Below are 21,920 nucleotides of genomic sequence, written 5' to 3' on the forward strand. Positions count from 1 at the left end.
CCGCGCTGTTGCCGGGGCCGGGCCGGGCGCAGGTGCGGGCGGGGCGGGGCGAGGCGGGGCTGGGCCTGGGCCTGGCCCGGGGGACGCGACCCTCCCGGCGGATGTGACCCGCCCGGCGAGGCTGGTGTCTCCGGCGGGCTGCTGTCTCCGGCGGGCTGCTCTCCCTGTCTGGCTCCGTGGGTGCTGCAGGAGACGCCGGGGTCTTTTTGTACTTCCTGAGAGAAGGCAGGGCAGGGACCACGTAGGGCTCAACTAAAGGCCTCCACTAAAGGCCTCCCTCAGGATCCAGGGCAGGCAGTTACCCATATGTGAGTTCACCTGGTAACTTGAATCTGTGTTTCAGTAATGGCTTCCACAAAACCAAGACCCATCCTGTGTCACTACAGCTTTGAGCAGGGGGGGAAGAAACCAGGTTGTTTTGGCCAGGCAGAAGCCTTGTTCACCAAGTTAACGACAGCCTGCTAACTCACGCTGGTTCACTGAGCACTGATAAGCTGTTAATAACGCTCACGGAGGAGACTAATCGTACTGCGTACCTGGCAGCCTCAGTCTTTCATGAATTTCGGGCGTTCAAGACTCCTGTAAGTAAATACATAAACTGAAGGATTTAGCTGACCCATGTATTTCACAGAGTTTTACTGAAGCACTGGGACATCTTCAGCACATCCCAAAGCCTGTAATACTTCCATAACACCTTTGTGAGGAAGCGCAGCTCAGCTGCAAGTGGAACAGAGCCACCTGAAGATCAGGTGCCTCAGTTAAAGGTCACAAAACTGTTCCACGGTGGAGCTGAGGATGAACTCTGATCTGCCTGCCCCAGTTTGCCATGTCAACTTTACCAAACCACACAGAGCTGTTTTTTTAAAAACTCATTCTAGTAGTCACAATTTTTTCTGGACACTAAAATATGTAGTTATCCAGTTCACCGAGACCCACCAAAAGATATACTTGTTCTGGAAAGCAATTGTTCATCTCGGGGCACATTCATTGTCTTCTTAAAATGTATGTTAGTACAGTTTGGATATTTTTTTTCCAAAGCAAAGCTGGGTTTGTTTAGTCTTACAGCAGAGAGAATTTAGAAAAGTGGTGAATAGATACGCACCTGTCATCTCATTAGAAATAAAACAAGACTAAGGTTCCACAGCATGCAGGGATGGAGTTTGTTTACTCTTTTCATCTGTTGTCACCTTCTCTTTTGCAAATCATTTTAAATGAGGAGGAAGTGAACTGACAAATATATGCAGTCTCATTACACTGTCTCGTATTTCCTGATAACAGTGCTAGTAGGTTATGGATGAAGTCAATAAAAGCAGGCACATTGATAAGAAAGTCAGAAGACCTCTCACATATACTTGCAACAAACCCTGCACTGAGGACTAAAAATGCAGTGGTTTACACGGCTGTTTTCTCAGGTATGTTCTGTATCGTACCCTTCATCCATGACTTACCTGTTCGTTTGGGTTCCTATTCCAGAATGCAAGCACAGGAGGAGGAATCAGAGTATATTAAAAAAACCCACCAAACCCAAACCAAGCAAAACAAAAAAAGGTGCAGGGAGATAGGAAGAGAGATTGGGCAGAGGTTGGGCACAGCACAATAAATGTGAATCATTAACAGGCAAAGAAAGGATGAAGGCTTAGAGGGGAGGACAAAAGTTATATATGCAGAGGAGCAATCCAGAAAGCTGTATTCTTTGGGAAGGTAGATTTTTTAAAACACATTTTTGGAAGGGATTTAAACTAGGAAAAGGACTTGACTAGTTTAGAGCCGTTTAGGTGCAGCCAAAAAGTGATCCAGCAGGGAAAAGGGGAAGAATAAGTCAATACCAGTTCTATGTAGAACTATGTATTTTATCTGTGCTCTTAGATGTCTCCTGATGGTAATATCTGAAGATATCCCAGCGATATATGAGTGATGTAACTGCCACATCAGTTACTGCCACCGCATCTACATTCATCTTCCCAGAGGAGTTTTTGTTTTTGTAGGTAGGAGATGTTTTTAATATTCGTTGCGGGAATAAGAAAACAGATGGACTATTTAAGAGAGGAGGACAGTCACGTAGGACAGGAAGAAGAACTTCAGTTTGATATGCAATTAATTGGGGGCACTGTCAGCTATTTTAAAAACGTATGGAGGGAGGGAGGATTTCCTGCTCATATGGAGGAAGCAACACTTGAAAACAGAAACATAAACTTCATCCTCTCAAATCTACTGGAAAAAAAAAAGAGTGGCACACTGAGAGAGTACAAGACTGAACTGTGTAGTCACTATACACAAAATGAGAAAAAATTGATGGATGAATGCTTTATACAGTGTTTCCACTACGGCTGGTGATATTAATGCAGAACTAGAAAGCTGATGCCACAGCTCAATGTATATGTATTTTTAGTGTAGTGCTACACAAAATAGCAGTCCTGTGTTGTCTGGAGAGGCAAAATGTAAAAAAGCTAACATAAAATTTCCTTCTGCCTCATTAACATTTCTCTACACTCAGTTTTAATACTTGGATTCCTAACCTCGTATGGCTCCATACACACAATATATTTCATAGATTACTAGAGTAACAATTCATGTTTTGTTCTCCAAAGATAAAAAGGCAGCAGAGCACAAAATACATCCAGCCCTGAGTTCCCCTTACTTCAAACTGTGATGCACTTCCACCGCATTTCCTTTTTTTTTTTGCCTCCACATTTTCTTTTCAGCATGGTTCCCAGTTGAATGTAGACAAAATCAGGTGTTATCTCTATGATGCAGATAAATTGGAGCAGGAAAGACACCCTTCCCCACCTCATCTTTTGGAGTGCAAAAAATACTCACTGGTGAGGCAACCCAGCGGTCAGGAGCTTCAAATTGGTTTGGACAGATGTCTGAAGGATGCATAGGCCAATGACCTTCCCTGCTAATGCCAAGTATTTCCTTCTCTTTATGTCTTCCTACGGGCTACCTCTTCTCTCCTCTGGTTCTCCCATTTCCTCTCCCTCTCTGATGCACCCTCTATCACCAGGCGTCAGCAGCAGGGTTGGATTCCGCTCCTGCAGGTGAGAGAATGAGATTATTTCCTCCTCCATCTCCTCTTCCTCTTCCCCCACTGCTGCCAACTCCTACAGCAGTCAGTGTTTTTTCTTAAAGCCTCAGGTGTGGGAATTATGTGATTACACAGGAATTTCATCTTCCATTGAGAATAAAATGTCCCTAGCTACTGAAAACTCAGCGCAACAGAAAACAAATACAAATAACAATCCACCTTTGGATGTAGGGAAAAGGTTGCTTAGATTTCTGAATGCTTGAACTTGACAATATGGTCCCTCTCCTGGCTCCTCTTAACACGCAGTGGCACTGAGTGCCAGTTATAGCTAACAATCTGTAGCCATCCAGCCAGAGCACCCAGCCGTCGCAGTGGGAGGAAAGAATCAGCCTAAATTGCATTTCTGTCTGAGCTGCTCGGGGCAGGAATGCCTGTGCACAGGGCAGAGGCACAAGAAAAGGAAAATGAAGGCTATGACAGCTCTAGATCCCTCGTGCCCACAATGCTGTAGAAATACTAGATTTCAAGTAGTCTCTCTTTTTAGTAAAATGACCTGTATAAATAGGACCTTGCGGAAATAATACCAATTGATACTCTGATCTTCAGACCTTTTTCATTGCTGCATAGTTTGGAGCTATCACTGTTCCTGTCCAGTTGACAGAAATACTGATAACCAGCTGAAGGAATGATTCATAATTATTAAAAGCCCAGAGGTGGTGGGAGGAAAAACATCTCTGCCTTCACTCACATGGAGCAGTCACCTCTCACCTATATTTACTGAATCGTTTGCTGGATCAGAACAACTGGGGCAGAAAGAAGGTCCCAACTTCCTAGTATGGATTAGTTTGGCTTCAGAAGAAGAGTAATTTTAAGTGTAATTTATACACAGAATAGTTACACAATAGATCTCATACTCATGCTAGGTCATTTACACAAAGGAAAGGTTAAAAACGGTGTATATACCAGCATTATTTTGACTGACTTAACTTCTATAGATGCCCATGGGATGATGTCACACATGGAAAATTAATGGCAGCACCCGCTCAAAACACTATATAAAGATATCACAAGTAAGTAAAATTAAGTTGGGGTTGTTCTACAAAATCAAAGGTAGAAGGAAAGAGCAAGAGAAAATTCATCCTGTTTTAGGGGTATCCAGCAATATATCATAGGCCCAGTTTTGCTTTTTACAGCTGCAGTCTCCTATCAGTCCAATGCTAGAATGTTTTCACCTCCAAAAAATCTAGACTGGATGGACAGAGACTAAAAGAAAATGCCTATGAACTAAATATCTGAGGTATTAAATAAGGACTATTGAAATGGTGACAAGTTCCTGCCCGACGCAGCAGGCGCGTCTCCTCTGTGACTACCCCACCTTCCCAGGTGCCCTTGCACAATAGGTGCGAGGCTCTGCAAGTGGAACCGAACAATGACGAGGACGATGGTTCATCTAGCTTGGAGGTGTCGCCGAGGTTAAGTCAGCCTATGCCCTGCATCAAAACTGCTTCCATAAAGAGAAAAAGACTGGTCATAGGACACTCCTTTCTGAGGGGAACAGAAGGCCCAATATGCAGACTGGACCCACTTTTTAGGGAGGTCTGCTGCCTCCCTGCGGCCCGGGTAAAAGATGTGAAGAGAAAACTTCCTACCCTGGTACGGCCCTCAGATTATTATCCATTATTGATTTTTCAGGTAGGCAGTGATAAGTTGCAATGAGAAGTCTGAGGGCAATCAAGAGAGACTTCAGGGCCTTGGGATGACTGGTTAAGGGATCAGGAGCACAAGTAGTGTTCTCCTCTGTCCTTCCATTTGCAGGGAATGATGAGGGAAGAATCAGGAAGAGCCAGCAGATCAAAACCTGGCTCCAAGCCTGGTGTGACCAGCAGAATTTGCAGTTTTTGGATCATGGGTTGGTCTACATGACACCAGGCCTGCTGGCAGCAGATGGGGTACACCTATCTCAAAGGGGGAAAAGGATCTTTGCACAGAAGCTAGCAGGGCTCATTGAAAGAGCTTTAAATTAGATTTGAAGGGGAAAAGGGATGAAACCAGACTCGCTAGAGATAAGCCTGAGGGCAGCACGCCAATGTTTGAGAGACTGTGCTAGCGAGGTCCTTCAGTCTGCCATCTTAGTGGAGGTAGGGGATGGAGATCCATGCGGCAGCAAAGATGCAAGGGTTATAGATGTGTTAGAAACCACGGAAGTGCCTGAGAATGGTCACATAGGAATTGGGGCTTCTCCCCCCAAAAAGGTGGCGGGATCAATAGCCCAACTGAAGTGCATCTACATCAATGCACGCAGCATGGGCAACAAACAGGTGGAGCTGGAAGCCATTGTGCAGCAGGAAAACTATGATATAGTTGCCATCACAGAAACATGGTGGGATGACTTGCACGACTGGGAGCACTGCGGTGGATGGCTATAAACTCATCAGAAGGGATTGGCAAGGAAGGAGAGGCAGCGGGGCAGCCCTGTAGGGAGTGTTTTCATTGTCTAGAGCTTAATGATGGTGACAATACGGTTGAGTGTTTATGGCTAAGAATCAGGGGAAAGGCCAACAAGACAGATATCATGGCGAGAGTCTGTTATAGACCACCCAACCAGGATGAAGAGGCAGATGATATATTTGATAAGCAGCTGGGACAAGTCTCACAATTGCTAGCCCTTGTTCTTATGGGGGACTTCAACTTACCAGATGTCTTCTGGAAATACAATACAGCAGAGAGGAAAACAGTCTAGGAGGTTCCTGAAGTGTGGGGCAGATAACTTCCTGACACAGCTGGTGAGTGAGCCAACTAAGGAAGGAGTCCTGCTGGACCTGTTGTTTGTGAACAGAGAAGGACTTGTGGGTGATGTGACAGTTGGAGGCCGTCTTGGGCATAGTAATCCTGAAATGATAGAGTTTTTGATTCTTGGAGAAGTAAGGAGGGGAGTCAGCAGAACTGCTACCTTAGACTTCCGGAGGGCAGACTTTGACCTGTTTAGGAGCCTGGTTGACAGAGTCCCTTCGGAGTCAGTCCTGAAGAGCAAAGGAGTCCAGGAAGGCTGGACATTCTTCAAGAAGGAAGTATTAAAGGCATAGGAGCAGGCCATCCCCATGTGCCAAAAGACAAGCCGGTGGGGAAGAAGACCAGCCTGGCTGAACAGAGAGCTTTGGCTGGAACTCAGGAAAAAAAGGAGAGTTTACAACTTTTGGAAGAAGGGGCAGGCAACTCAGGAGGACTACAAAGGTGTCGTAAGGTTATGCAGGGAGAAAACTAGAAGGGCCAAAGCCCAACTAGAACTTAATCTGGCTACTGCCGTAAAAGACAATAAAAAAATGTTTCTATAAATATATTAGCAACAAAAGGAGGGCTAAGGAAAATCTCCATCCTTTATTGGATGTGGGAGGAAACATAGTGACAAAGGATGAGGAAAAGGCTGAGGTACTTCATGCCTTCTTTGTCTCAGTCTTTAATAGTAAGACCAGTTGTTCTCCGGGTACCCAGCCCCCTGAGCTGGAAGACAGGGACAGGGAGCAGAATGAAGCCCCCATAATCCAAGAAAAATGGTTAGCAACCTGCTACACCACTTAGACACACACAAGTCTATGGGGCCAGATGGGATCCACCCAAGGGTACTGAGGGAGCTGGCAGAAATGCTCACCGAGCCACTTTTGATCCTCTGTCAGCAGTCCTGGCTAACCGGGGAGGTCCCAGTTGACTGGAGGTTAGCAAATGTGATGCCCATCTACAAGAAGGGCTGGAAGGAGGATCCAGGGAACTGCAGGCCTGTCAGTCTGATCTCGGTGCTGGGGAAGGTTATGGAGCAGATCATCTTGAGTGCCATCACACGGCACATGCAGAACAACCAAGTGATCAGGTCCAGTCAGCACGGGTTATGAAAGGCAGGTCCTGCTTGACTAACCTGATCTCCTTCTGTGACAAGGTGACCCGCTTAGTGGATGAGGGAAAGGCTGTGGATGTTGTCTGCCTGGACTTTAGTAAAGCCTTTGACACCATCTCCCACAGCATTCTCCTGGGGAAACGGGCTGCTCATGCCTTGGATGGGCGTACTCTTTGCTGGGTAAAAACTGGCTGGATGGCCAGGTCCAGAGAGCTGTGGTGAATGGAGTTAAACCCAGTTGGCGGCCGGTCACAAGTGGTGTTCCCCAGGGCTCAGTATTGGGGCCAGTTCTGTTTAATATCTTTATCAATGATCTGGATGAGGGGATTGAGTGCACCCTCAGTAAGTTTGCAGATGACACCAAGTTGTGTGGGAGTGTTGATCTGCTTGAGGGTAGGAAGTCTCTACAGAGGGACCTGGACAGGCTGGATTGATGGGCTGAGGCCAACTGTATGAGGTTTAACAAGGCTAAGTGCTGGGTCCTGCACTTGGGTCACAACAACCCTGTGCAATGCTGCAGACTTCGGGAAGAGTGGCTGGAAAGCTGCCCGGCAGAGAAGGACCTGGGGGTGTTGGTTGACAGCCGGCTGAATATGAGCCAGCAGTGTGCCCAGGTGGCCAAGAAGGCCAATAGCATCCTGGCTTGTATCAGAAATAGCGTGGCCAGCAGGACTAGGGAAGTGATCGTGCCCCTGTACTTGGCACTGGTGAGGCCGCACCTCGAATGCTGTGTTCAGATTTGGGCCCCTCGCTACAAGAAAGACGTTGAGGTGCTGGAGCGTGTCCAGAGAAGGGCAACGAAGCTGGTGAAGGGTCTAGAGCAGAAGTCTTATGAGGAACGGCTGAGGGAACTGGGGTTGTTTAGTCTGGAGAAAAGGAGCCTCAGGGGAGACCTTATCGCTCTCTGCAACTACCTGAAAGGAGGTTGTAGCAAGGTGGGTGTTGGTCTCTTCTCCCAGGTAACAAGCAATAGGACAAGAGGAAATGGCCTCAAGTTGCACCAGGGGAGGTTTAGATGGGATAGTAGGAAAAATTTCTTCACCGAAAGGGTTGTCAAGCCTTGGAACAGGCTGCCCAGGGAAGTGGTGGAGTCACCATCCCTGGAGGTATTTAAAAGACGTGTAGATGTAGTGCTTAGGAACATGGTTTAGTGATGGACTTGGCAGTGCTAGGTTAATGGTTGGACTTGATGATTTTAAAGGTCTTTTCCAACCTGAACGATTCTATGATTCTATGATCTCCAATTAGCACCACACATCTGAAGTATACCTCGAACTTGAGCTTCTATTATATCTAAAGTTGTTATGACAAGTTTAACTGCAGTGTGGCCTTTTGGGCCAAATCCTGTTTCAATAATGGCGATAGTAAAATTAATGTATCTGAAGCTTCTGTAAAATTAATCTGCTGAATTTGGGCAGCTAGGATCACCTATGCCTGAGTATGAATTTTTTGGAAAATGTTTCTCTCTCCTTAGAAGCACAAGTATTCCCACTAACTCCATCTTCAAACTTTTCTGGTTGATATTTTTCCCCTAGTGAGTTGTAACTTTCACCTAATTGAATGAACAGATCCATATTTGTTTGCAGAGGTTTGGACAGCTTATACCCCATGTTTAGGACTTCTTAACCTAAATCACTGCAAAAGAGGAATTTAAATTTTTCCAGGGTCACCGATTCCAACTGCAATTTCAGAGTCCCTCTGATCTTTCCCAGCCCTTCAAGGTATACAAAACACAATTTAGTTCCCTGAAACTTGGTGTGCTTCTTTCCAAAGAGCCCACCTGGTGATGGGGGGACATGAATTCATTAATTGAATTAATTCAATTCATTCATTAATGCATTCTCTGCTTCATATTTTATTTCCTGAAATACTGCATATAATGTGGTTGATTTTGCAGTTATTGTAGTGGATACTAATATTGCAGGGTTTTTATTATTATTATTTAAATCATGTTATTTTTAATAGTGTTCCAGCATGTTAAATTCTAAGCACATTCTTGGCAAGGAGTCTCTGTAGCTCATAGCTCCTCCTCTTACAGCTTAGTTGCTTCAGTTGATGCTGTGACTGCCATTACAGTGACACTTTCAGGGCATCACTCAAGCACATTAATGCAGCTTTTATTACTGATGCAGTTACCCTGCCAATATGCAAGCTCCACTGTACCATCCAGATAATTCTTCATGGGCATTTATGTTTATGTATTTACCCACAGCACAAAATCACTTGACCTTTAGTAAAGTTTGTTGTTTTAACTCTCTGTACCATGCTCCATACAGTCCTCTCAAAATTTATTCCTTGCAGGTTTAAAAGCCATCATTTCCACTGTCTTATTATGAAAATCTGAACTTCTGGTCTGGGGTTTGGGTTGACTTTTTCCTTTTTATTTTCCCCTGCAGCTTCTTTGGAATATTAGGATTCTGATCTGCCTGCAAACCCCAAGCAGTTAAATACAACTTCAGGCAGTTTTTCTGCTTAAGGGCATGATTTTGGGTTGCTCATTATGACAGCCTTGCAGTACCAGTTGTTATCTGGCATGGGTAGGTATATAACTTCGTATTTTCATTGGAATCTCACTCATTTATTCTCTGTTCTGTGAGTACTGGAAGCTTAACATGTCATTAGTATTCTTTGTGGTCTTTTGCAAAATATCAGCTGAATCATTAGAACACAAAGAAAATGCGTACCTCTCAAATTTGTCTCAAGTTTCCCTCCTATTAGGGCATGAAACTATGTGAAAACTTCATTTTTGGCTTGAGCCAAGAGCAGTTGCACATAGAGCTGAACATTAGTGAAAACTAATTACACCATCCTCAGCTTCCCGGCGGTGGAAGAAAAGACGAGTTATCAGAGGAGGATGAGCCAAGAGAATGACCTGGTTTTCCAACATTGTGCACAGAGAGAGACATAAGCTGCGGCTGATGAGGAATGCTAATGGTATCATGCAGCTGGCATCTTGCGCTAAAGCAAGCAGCCGCAGTGACAGCGTGGTACCTCCATCGGAAGAAATCAGCACCCGTCTTGCGGGAAGCAGAGCTGCGTGCTTTCTCATCAGTGTCCTAAGGGATTTCACTGCAGCACTTTATTATTACCTTTATTTTATACTTCACTCATTGGGTCATTAAGGATGCCATGTGAACGTGTGATTTAAATCTCCCATATGGGACTCTGGTGAACGGAAACGTTACGTGGGCCCCACGGCTTTGTGGTGTCGCTGTCCCATAGAAGCTCATCAAGGTTGTGGTCGGAAAAGGCAGTTTGCTCCATGGATGTCAGCAGTAACCATGTCTGCTTCCCATGATTTGCACCTTACTTTTCATACTGCAGAAATCCTAGCTCACACTATCACATCTCCGTCTCCCTCCTCCACAGCCCCAGGTTCTCCCCATATCCCCTAACACCTCTTGCCCACGGTAGCCTGCCAAGGGCTGGCCAGGGAGGAGGCAGTGCTGCAGCTGGTCCAAGCCATTGCTGTCCAGCTGAACAGAGCAGATGATCGCTGAGCTCCTGCTGACGCCTCATCTCGGTGCAAGCGGCCACTCTGTTGCAGAAAAAAATGATGAGCAGAATGTGAGTTTTATCCAGTGCCCTCCCACCAAAAGAAGAGGACTCTATTTGCTAAATAAATCCTTTTCACTTGGAAGAAGAAGATGAAGACCAGACCTGCTGCAGGTGGGAATTTTAACGTGACTCCCTAGAAGACAACAGGTGCTACCCTGGAGAAATGCAAAGACTTTGGAGAGCTAAAATCACAGAGCTGTATCCGACCAGAGCCGAGGGGAAGGTATAGTGAATATGATGGATTGTCTTTGTTGCAGTGATAGACTGCTACTAAGCAGCCTTCCCTCAAACTGAAAAAGAAGCAGCTGTCTGCCACTTTCTGGTATTTCTGTTGGAAAACTGAAATTTAGGAGTCATGGATCATCTGTCAAAAATCTTTATGAGTCTTGCTGTGATAAATGCAGGGGTGATGAATACGTACTACAGAGTTTTGCAGCACTGGAACAGAGCTTGCTGTTTAGGCAGCCCTAGCCCAGTCATGTGGAGTTTGTTGAGGGTTCTTTTATCTAGACAGAGAACCTCAAGGAAATGTTATCCCAGCCCAAAGGTTGGCTGGAGACAGGATGTCATCTGGATGATGGGAATATTCTTCTGACTAGACAGCTTACAGAGACAGTAATGAGACAGAGCTTTATATTAAAGGGTACCAAACACAGCAGCGTCTTAGCTGTGGTCCTGCAAGTGGGATTACCCATGTCAAATCTTCCTGTTGCGGTTGCCGTTTTTATTCAAGGTTTATGAACACATTGTATGGACAGCAGAATAAGAAGGATGATTTGAATGTCTAGTCCGTTTCTTTTTTTTCTCAGGAAAAATGCTAAGATGCCCTTACATCTCCATTTCTACGTAGTCCTTGGCAGAAGGGACAATCCATGGTTGCTAATTTTTAAGATTTTACTGAGAACAATGAGGTATTTGAGGTGTTTTTCAGTATTCATCACGAAACACTGGTACATTTTCTGAGTTTGCCTTTCTCCCTAGTGATCACCTCTTCCTATCATCTTCAGAGGGATTGAACTATTGAGAAGAAGAGTCCCCTGCACAACAAGGAGCAAGAAAACATGGAGCTCAGAAAATGGGGAAAGGTACTAGGATGATAAAAGATCCCTGAGGAATTAGATGAATAGAAGGAAGAAGGAACATTAGGGGAATTGCAGAAGAGTGTAAGACTAGAGATATGCCTGGTGGGGCTGCAGCCAGGCATGGGTGGAAGAGGGAGGGGAGGAAGGACTGGGAGAGCAAAGTGGGGTTTGGGAGGGGGCAGATGGGGGGCGGAATTGGGGCAGAGCACCCTGGTATAGGTGGCCCAGGGCCTGGCTTGTTGTCAGTAAGGTAACCACAGAAAGGGGAATTAAATGCCCCCTTCTGTAACCCCTCATGTTATAAAAGGAAAGAATTTTCTCTAAATAACAACCAGAATTTGCTGTGCCTGCATTATTTCAAAACCTGGAATAAAACAAATCAAGGTGGGACAGCCTTGTCCTTTGATGATAGGAGGAAATTTGAATAGGGGTGAAAAATATGAAGAAATTATTTTTTAATAAATGTTACAGTTGAATTTTTAAAGTCCCTGTGGTAATTTTGTGTTGCTCCTTTTTTTTTTTAAAGACCTGAGCCTGTTAGTGTAGTGTGGCACATTAAAAAACTCAATATTCTTTCCACTGTAGCAGTTAACTCTACAGGAAGACTTTCCACAGTCTTGGAGATCTGGTATTTTATGTAAGCCCTGCTTTTGCCGCTATGGAATTTCAACAGGTATCTAAATACCAAAGCCTGACATTCACAAGGTAGCTTTAATACCTTGCAGAAATGGTAAAATTTGGGCAAGTCATTTTCCTTAAGTCCAGGCACTTATGTTTTCTGCCAAAATATGACTTCTGGGATCAGGCGCTCTGCTGCTACCTGTTTTCAGCTTTTTATTTTGTAAGGCATTTACATTCCTCAGCTGGATTAGGTCCACATGAAGAAGGCATATACTGAAGGAAAGGGGTGATAATGGAAATTCAGAGTGCAGAGCAGCTGAGTAAGCTCCATGGCAAGCAATGTTGCAGTTTAAGGGCTAACAATTCATAAGATCACATATTTGTATTCTCAGGGACTACACTCTCTTCATTAATTTGCAATTACCATGATGAGCTCATGATAAATTTCAGGAAAAAAAAGGTGATACTTGTCTTGTTAACAATTAGAAGAGGCATTATGTTAAAAATGCCATAAGAACATTTAAATTCAGACATTTTCCTTAAGATTATATATTCGTTAAGTGACTGTAAATCACTAAGAGGCAGCATAATTAAGATTTTTTTATTTATGTAATGATGAGAAATACATACAAAATTCGTAAAGTTTAAGATTTCTTTGTGAAAATGTCGACTTGGGCATTGACAAGGATTTATTAGATGAAACTCACTCATGGAATGACTTTTTTTCTAGACTTTAGTATCTCAATTTGAAACTTATCAGTTTGCCATGGTTTACGATATATTAGACTTGTTAAATACAAGAATATAACCATTAGCTTTGGATAATAAATGGTCTGTTGTAAGAAATAATTTAGCATATCATCAAAGCAAATAGTAGAACTAATTGCATTCCATTTATCATTGGCCATTTGTTGTGGTTTAACCCTGCAGGCAGCTAAGCACCACACAGCCGTTCGCTCACTCCCCCCAGGGGGATGGGGGAGAGAATGGGAAAAAAACGGTAAAACTCGTGGGTTGAGATAAAGACAATCTAATAAGACAGAAAAGGAAGGAAAAATACTAATACTAATAATGATAAAAGAATATACAAAACAAATGATGCACAATGCAATGGCTCACCACCTGCTGACCAATGCCCGGCCAGTTCCCGAGCAGTGGCCGTGCCCCCCTGGCCAAGTCTCCCCCATATTTTTTTGTTCAGCATGATGCCATATGGTCTGGAATATCCCTTTGGTCAGTTGGGGTCAGCTGTCCTGGCTGTGGCCCCTCCCAGCTTCTTGTGCACCCCCAGCCTACTCGCTGGCAGGGCAGTATGAGAAGCTGAAAAGGCCTTGACTTAGTGTAAGCACTGCTCAGCAACAACTAAAACATCAGTGTGTTATCAACATTATTCTCATCCTAAATCCAAACCACAGCACTATACCAGCTACTAGGAAGAAAATTAACTCTACTCCAGCCGACACCAGGACACCGTGTCAAATCTGGTGTGGTATTTAAAAGCAAACTTTGTCTGAGAACTGAATGGAAGTCATTGACATTGATTACGCGTATGATTGTGTTTACATGTGGTAAAATCTGAGAAACACGGTCCCTAGATATTATTATAATCATTCATTCAAACTCCACTTCTATTACAGAAAATGGTAAACATTTCTTCAGCTTCTCAGAGTAAACCTAAGCCCAAAGCCCTGCTCCACAACTAGAAAAATATTGGGATGTCCTGAGTAAAGGACCATCTGGGAGGTGGTAACTGTAAGTACATGCTGCTTTAGGCATTTCTTTCCTGCGATAGATGACACCTGGGCAGCCACCTGTCCCTCCAGCTCCAGCGGCACCTGAGCTGATATGAGCGTCCAGCTCAGCCATGGGACTGCAGCAGCCTCCCAGGTGCCGTGCTGGGTCCCTGCCCCACCCTTCCAGCCAGTGGAGAAAAGGGCAAACAAATTCTAATTTATGCAAGAAAATTATATATAACAAGAAAGGTTTTTTCTTTCTTTTTAATTTCAAGAATGAACAGCAATTATCTGCCCCTTTGGAAAACTGTCTTTAACAAAAAAACCCAAATCCCAGTCTTGGCGCGCCAGGCAAAGTTAATGGCCGAAGACTAGTTTCAGTGGTGTTTTTCATGAGCAGATGCAGGGTAAGTAGACAGGGAGCAGCCACCACAGCATGCTTACGTGTACCAGTAATAGCTCCTCAAATAAGACCATCTCTCTCCTTGCAATGGTTGAGCTTGCAGGGGCTGGGCGCTTTGCTGTCCCCTGGCCTGGGAGCTCTCTGCGGGGAGGTGAGCAGCAGAGGCACGGGCCCGGCAGGACACTGTGGCTGGGAAAGGGCCAGGGACCCCCGAGGACTGCCCAGGGCTGAAGGCTGGGCTCAGCTCAGCAGCTCTGAGCAGCGTGATCCTCCAGCTCCGCAGTGACCTGGCTGGGCCCCAGCTGCAGATCCCGCTGCTCCCGGGTGCCTCCTGGCTGTGCGTGACCCTGCTGCCCTGCACAATGTCTTCCCTGGGGTCTTGCCTTGGGGTTTTGGAGGTGTTAACACTAATTGAGATCTTCTGGCTTAGCCCTATGTCTTCTGGTTTGAATGTGCACACTGGGTTGTATGTTCTTGCTACTGAAAATGCGGCATGACAAAGAGGATGGGGTGTTAACCAGAAGACTCTGCCCGAGCCTTGCCTGATGCTCCCTCCATGTTCAGCTTTCACTTGCATTTTGAGCTGATCAGATATGGAGGGTACTGACTATTTTGGCCATCTGTGAGGAAATGGAGTGTAATAAAAATAACCCAGCCCTCGTTGCTTTGCTTTGCTAACTTTCCTATTGGTTCTGCATATTTGACTGGCAATAGCAAAGCCAGGGGATAGAACTGACACAGTATCCTGAGCAGATGATATCTGTTGCTATTGTTTCACTTCCAACAATGTTATGTCTGATCCAGGACGTTGCCCCACATTCTTGAGCCAACAGTGGCTAAAGTCCTAAACAAGATCAGGGATCTTAATGGCAAAAAAATTAAAAAGGGATTTCCTTCCCCATTTTTGATGACCACAGAAAGGCTGAGCCTGGAAAAAGAAATTACAAGCTACAAATCTTAAGAGTTAAGGGCCAACCCTGAGAGAGAAAGAGCAGCAGGTACACAAACACAGTTTCCTAAAGGCGAAGATCAAACTTGGTTGCATACAATTAGGGACTCAAAAGCATGTTGACAGGCCACCCGTTTGAAGGCCCCCAGTACCAACAGCATCACTGCTGCAGTGGTCTGACAGTCAAATGCACAAGTCCAGAGCCTGTTCATTCCTGTACGTACATCACACGGATCCTGCAGATCTTTCTGTATACTCTTAACTGTGTGACAGGGGTAATTATTCCATGCTGGGCACTACTGCCAGCCTATCATCTATGGGTTTTCTGGTTTTTAGGGGAAAAAAAAAGTTCTTTTTGAAAAGGTCTGTCAACTTCTAAGTGAAAAATGCATGCGTTACAGAAAATTCAAATGCAGAGGGAAGTGAGTAGTGCCACATTCTGCTCATCTTCCTCCTGCTAACATTAGCAACTCTATTCATGCAAGCAAAGTAAACAGGATTTATCTTAAATGGGTCAATTTTTTTTTTCAACTGTGTCATCACTTGCTTTGAAAGCAGTGAAAGAGTTTGCTAGGGTTTTGTCTACGAGTCCTGCCCCTTTCGCCCTGGTGGGAAAGGTCTCTGCCTTGACTTGTCGTTCTCTCATCCCAAAAATGTGTGAGACAACATTGTCAATGAAACAGAAAATGCAGGCGCACGTTTGGAGGCATCTTAGGCGGCGCTGGAGTGCACTCTCAAGAGACCACTTTCCTTCTCGCTGCTCTTGGATGACAAGGGGGAGATCACCACCACCTCTCAGAGCTGGGAGGGTGATGAAAGACATTGACAAGTGGAAAGTGCTTCTCCAGGGGTTAGCCGGAAATCTTCCTCTTGAAGTCTGTGAGTCTTCGCTCTCAAGGAAATGCCCTACCAGCCAGGGGAAGCTTAGCAAAACTGGGGGCTGCAGGAGACACTGTGTCTAGAAATCACGAGAAGAACATGCATGTTTGGAAAGCTGGAAGGTGACTGACAAGAACAACTAGCAAGTCAAGCAGCCTGAAAACACTCTTAATCATTGCATAGAGCTAGGACCACATTTGGGGAAGACTACTTACACAAGCACTACAGGGCTGAGAAATATCTGGGAACAAAACCCCCTTGCAAATGCAACAAACAACAACAAAGAGAATATTCATTCCAAAAGAGTTAATAAAAAATAATCTCCCCATTTGGTGACCACCAGTAACAGCACACTACGCATATTTTTAACCTCCTTGCATGGTACACAGGCCGCTTTATCCTGCTTTAGTGTTTGGACTGTTGCATTTTTAAGTTGATATAATCTTGCCGCTGTTGACTAGTTCAGTCTTTTGGGAACCACTGCCTCCTGTTTATCTGCAGAGGGAAACCCCATGCTTCTTCTCCAATCCAGAGATATTTGTAATGAGAAATGATAAATTCCATGGAGGCCTAACCCTTGGCCTCCAGCTGATCCTTCAGGTTTTAGTGATGATCCATGACACATGGATACCGGCAACTAGAGTGTGAGTGATTAACACACAACTCAGTATCTACCACGTAATGAGCCCAAGTCATTTCTAACCTGGGCTGGACTTGGGCACGTTTCCTAACAGTAAAAAGTCCATACCCTGTTGCAGATACTTAAAGCTTCTAAGCCTTCTTTACTAGTTAGTGTGGCATAGGCATGCAAGTCGCTGGACCCTCAAGTAATGCTCATATTTGAATATTCTTTTCATAGAATCAGTGAATCATTTAGGTTGGAAAAGACCTTTAAGATCATCAAGTCCAACCATTAACCTAGCACTGCCATGTCCACCACTAAACCATGTCCCTAAGCACCACATCTACGTGTCTTTCAACACAATTATGTAAGATATAATTGTCTTATTTTTCAGCTTCATCTCTTGCAAGCCATCAGGTTACAAATAGATCATGGAGAAATAACTCATTTTGATAAGTCCAATCATATATTACCTGTTTCCTGAGGTGGTTAATTTAATAAAAGCTATTTCAGTGGTATCCACAATCAGTACCAATCTGATAACGAGTATCATCTCAATCCTCTACGTTGTATGAAAGCATTTCTTTGGTTCATGATGGGGCAATCACAATTTCGTACATATACGAGACCAGTACTGAGGATGTAATGCTTACAGATGATGCGCAAAGAATTAATTCAAAGAACCCTAGGACAGAAATCCTTCTTTGAATCATTTCCAGATTAGTAACTTGAATGTTAATTGTGCTTAAAACGTGATTTGCAGCAAAGCATTTTACCACAACTGGGCTTTTCTTATGCATTGCAAGAAGGGAGATAAAGCAACTTCGGTGATGCTTTTAGGCCCAGATTCTTGCAGCCTGCATTCTTTGGTGATATTTAGACTATGTAAATATGGGCGATATAAGTGGTGGTCTTATTTGTAATGCAGCTACCAAGCTGTTAGGAAGAAACCTAAACCTTGCAGTTGCCTCCTCCCATAAAACAAATGGTGCCGCCTTCATCACTGAAGGTGCAGAGTAAGTACCCTCTAGTTAGATCTTGTACTGAAGAGGATCACAGTGTAAAAAGCCCTGCTCTAGGAATAAACTCTGCAAATTAAAAAATACAACAAGCCACAAATGTTTTTATATATTTTAATACACATCTCCAGGGGAAAAAAAAGAAAGATATTTCCATATTCACAACATATTACAATAAATGCCCTTTTAAAAACATTGCATAAGATAGTGCAATAGCTCTGGTTTGATTCACTATTCATGCCTTATGATTTTCTTTACAGATGGAGGGACATCTCTTCCCACTGCCAGCCCCCGGCCAGCTGCCGCTGCTGGCACTTTGGGGCTCATCCTGCAAACAGTTCGCATCCAGGCTCTAGCAGGCCATTGATCAGTTAGTAACGCTTACAACTGAGTAGAGACTTTCAAAGCAGAATAAAGTGACAAGAGCAGAGGAGGCAGATTGTAAAAATCCGACCAGCCATTGTAACACACACTGGAGGACAGCTTTGAGTTTGCATATTAGCTTCTTTGTTTGTCCTTCTCTAACAGATGATACTTCTATTGCATAGTAGTATGCAATATTATTTGGTATTTTGTGTATGATTAAAAGCTAAAAAAAAAGCCTAAGTCCTATTCTATTGTTATTTCTTGCACCCAGGGATCTTAAAGTTTTCACCAAACTGTTGCACTAATATTCTTGTAGTCACATATTGGGAAGTGGGAAAAGTAGAAAACACTCGAATCATAGAATCGCACAATATCCTGAGTTGGGAGGAACCCGTGAGGATCATTGAGTCCAACTCCTGACTCTACACAGGGCAACCTAAAAGTTAAACTATACATGGTTTATGAGCATTGTCCAAATGCTTCTTGACCACCGACAGGCTTGGGGCCATGACCACTTCCCTGCGGACCTCGTTCCAGTACAGAGCTCCGAGAAGATGACCCGAAAGCCGTGCAAAGAGACCTTTTGTTGACAGCACTGTCATGGAGAGCACAAACTTTTGCTGTGGTTGTGCAATTGTGTTGCAAGGGCATGAGAGGATAATAATTAGTTGTGTAGGAAAAGTAGGTCTGTGGGACTGAGTTGAGGCCCCAGGCTCTGAACACGAGCCAGCACGGTGCAGCTGCTCAAGTAGAAGACTTTGCTTCGAAGCTGGTGGAGGCACTACCATGGTAACACCTGCAGTCGTTGGAGCTGGTCCAGAAGGTTTGGCTCTAGCACCCGTGGCCCATTAACATTTACACAGTGTAATATATTACAAATAAAAAGCAGTTCTGTGCGGGTCCTTTGTCCTGCTGGTGATGCGGAGATTCTTTCCATGGTTCCATCCACACTGGCATCTTTTATAGGAAGAATGGTTTCTAGAGCACTCATTTCTCACAAAAAATGTTGCGGACAGAGCCTGTGATCTTCTTTAGGATCCTGAAAAATGTAGCTGTAACAGAGCAAGATCTGCCTTCCTTCATCTGCCGTTTCATTAAGAGAACATTTTGTATGCAGATCAGCCTTATTTGCCTCCGGCTTTTCGTAGCTATACATCTAAAGCATCACTGCCCTGAATGTTATCCATGTGTTGTAGTCCTCTACCCAGTCCCATGGGGCATACACAGCACTCACCTCATAGGTATAGCCAAACTGTGAAGGGATATTCATGGGACTTCTTTGTAATAAAATAAAATTATAGGGCCACTTCCCTCTGCCTGAAGATATATTTTAAATAAGAAAATACCCTGATGAAAATATTCTGAAAAAGGTCAGGGCACAAATGACCCAGTAAAGTGGACTGGCTCTTTGGGCAGTAACACTGCTGAGCAAAGAACCGTCTTCTCACTGCATCATAAATCCTGTCCTCAGTTCTTAAAGCGTTCACAAGTAATCTTTCAAAACAGAACATAAAACCAGTTTCTGCATATCTGTGTTACAGGCTACAAACAAGGGCTTCCTCAAGGAGCAAGCCTTGCTTCTCCAGCATCACCATAAATTACCATAAGCTCCTACGCTTTGCGGACCATGCCTGACGCTGAAAAGAAAGTTTTATTACTGAAAAGAATTTTCTGAATATTACTGAAATTATTTTTAAATGCCATCCCAAAATACTTACATGGCATGGTCCTAAAACACATACGGCTAATACAAGCTGTATTTGCAAGCACAGGACAATTTTTGTATTTGTGTGGTTTTAGAAGTGAAAAGGATTTAGACCAGCACTTGTAAGTTCATAGCTGATCCTTTAAGGACAATGTAGTCCTTACAGAGGAACTGATCAGAAACTGCTATGCACTCTTCCTCTGAAATTCAGGTCCCTTTAATGTTCATCTTCATCAAAGTGTCTTTAATGTTCAGTGATATGGAAATCACGGGTAGGCAGGCATGGAAACGTCACTGACGCCGATTGTCTCACAGGAACCTTGTGATGCCTTTGACTAGGATGTGTTATAACACAGACGGTTTCAGTCTTTCCTTTTATCTCTCTGACTAAGACACCAGTACAACAGAGCAAACACTTCCAGGGCATCAGAGGACGTGACATACAGAGCAGGACTGATGCTGTGTAGGCTCTTGCAAGCCCCAAATGGCTGGGGAGCTGCGGGTCAGCCTCCTCCAGCCTCGTGCCCTGCACTAAAGCTTACTACAGCTTTCCATCTTAACTGGGTTCAAAGAAAGGCCAAACCAAATCCCAAACCAAACAAGCAAGCCCTATGTGCCCCTACAAGCTTATCGGCATGGCCGAAGCTTTTCTTTAATTTCTTGCTTGCTTGTTTGCGCAAAGAAATCTGCAGTCACTTAACAGGCTTGGCATTGTGTGTGACTCCCTGCGTTAACAACTAGGTCAACGGGCAGGGTAAAGCACTGTACATGCGAGAGGCTCCCTCGGCTCAGCCGTTGCCTGCCAATTATATTTTGGGAATTAGCTAGGTAGAAGAGAATGTCCTCCCGGGCATGTGCTACCCTGAAACTTTAGTCCATTTGCACGAGTCATTTGAAACCTCTTCCTGGCCCCAGCTAAAAAGGGTGCTAAATCCATGGCAGCTAAAGCAAGGCTGAAACAGTGGAAACTTCAGGGGGTTTCTCTTCTCCTTGCCTCTCTGCAGCTCTTGCAACTACCCAGTTATTAGTCGCCTTGCTAGCACCCAGCACTATGCAGGGTTTGTACTGTGTTCAGAGAGTACCAGCTTTCCAAAGCAATGCGGATAACTCTTGGGTAAGATGAAAGTGTGAGTATAAAGACCAGAGGATAAAGACCTAGGATATTTTTACTAGGGCTATTTTTATTTGCCGTATGAACATAATTCCTATCACTGCCTTAGGCAAAGACAAATAAAACAGCAAAGATGACAGCTACCCTTACGTCTAGGCAGGCAGATCTCTCCATCCTGCCAAAGCGTGGGTTTGCCTGCTCCGTCTCTAGCGGAGCTGCCTCTGTTGTAGTGCCATCAATGTGGAAACACTGCTGCAAGAACATATTTTTGGCCGTCACTCAGAAACTGCTGCCAGCCCTCCGCAGAGCCTGGGAGACCTTTTATGCTGTGAGCTTGCCTTTAAGGGGAAAGTCCTTACAGAATATATGATTTCCACATCACTCTCGTAGCTCAAATGTTTGGATAATCTGTAAATGAAAAAAAAAAACCCAATCAACAAATAAAAGTGACAGCTCTGCAGAGTGCCACCTGGGACATAGTATTGCTCTAAAAGCTAAGGAATTACACCCAGCTTCCTTCCAAACTCACCCATATGATCAAATTCTCCTTGAACCAGGACACCAGAGAGTTTGTGGCTGCACAGCAAATGCAGAGATAACAAACGGAGGGACACTTCTGTCCTACCTTCTCCTTTTTTGATTGCTTAAAACCTAACCTTCCATATTACCCATGATTTGTATAATTGCAGCCAAGTAATCTCTCTACAACCCTCTCTGCCCCTCCTTTTGCACTGTGCCCAGCCATCCCTACACACCCGATGACAGCACTTAACCCTATTTTAGGAACTATAGAGTCAGAAGGGCTTAAAGGAGGCTTTGGAGGAGGTCATTAACAACGTCCCAGAGAGTGGGGAGAGTGGTGGAGGTTGCCAGGGGACATGGTTGTCCTGCCCCGACGGTATTGCTGTGCAGTTGCACCTCGGCACGTCTGCCCCACTTGTTGAGGTACGGTGGGAAAAGA

General features: G+C 44.4%; 1 long non-coding RNA gene across 1 annotated transcript; it reads left to right on the forward strand.

Moving 5' to 3' along the window:
- Positions 1-159: 159 nt before the first annotated feature.
- Positions 160-18,327, forward strand: LOC142406325 (uncharacterized). The gene is made up of 3 exons (XR_012774545.1): positions 160-581; positions 1,867-1,985; positions 18,038-18,327. It is a non-coding gene; the product is annotated as an uncharacterized LOC142406325 (long non-coding RNA).
- The last annotated feature ends 3,593 nt before the right edge of the window (positions 18,328-21,920 follow it).

This window comes from Mycteria americana, chromosome 2 (genome assembly GCF_035582795.1).
Source record: "Mycteria americana isolate JAX WOST 10 ecotype Jacksonville Zoo and Gardens chromosome 2, USCA_MyAme_1.0, whole genome shotgun sequence".
NCBI classification, from domain to species: domain Eukaryota; kingdom Metazoa; phylum Chordata; class Aves; order Ciconiiformes; family Ciconiidae; genus Mycteria; species Mycteria americana.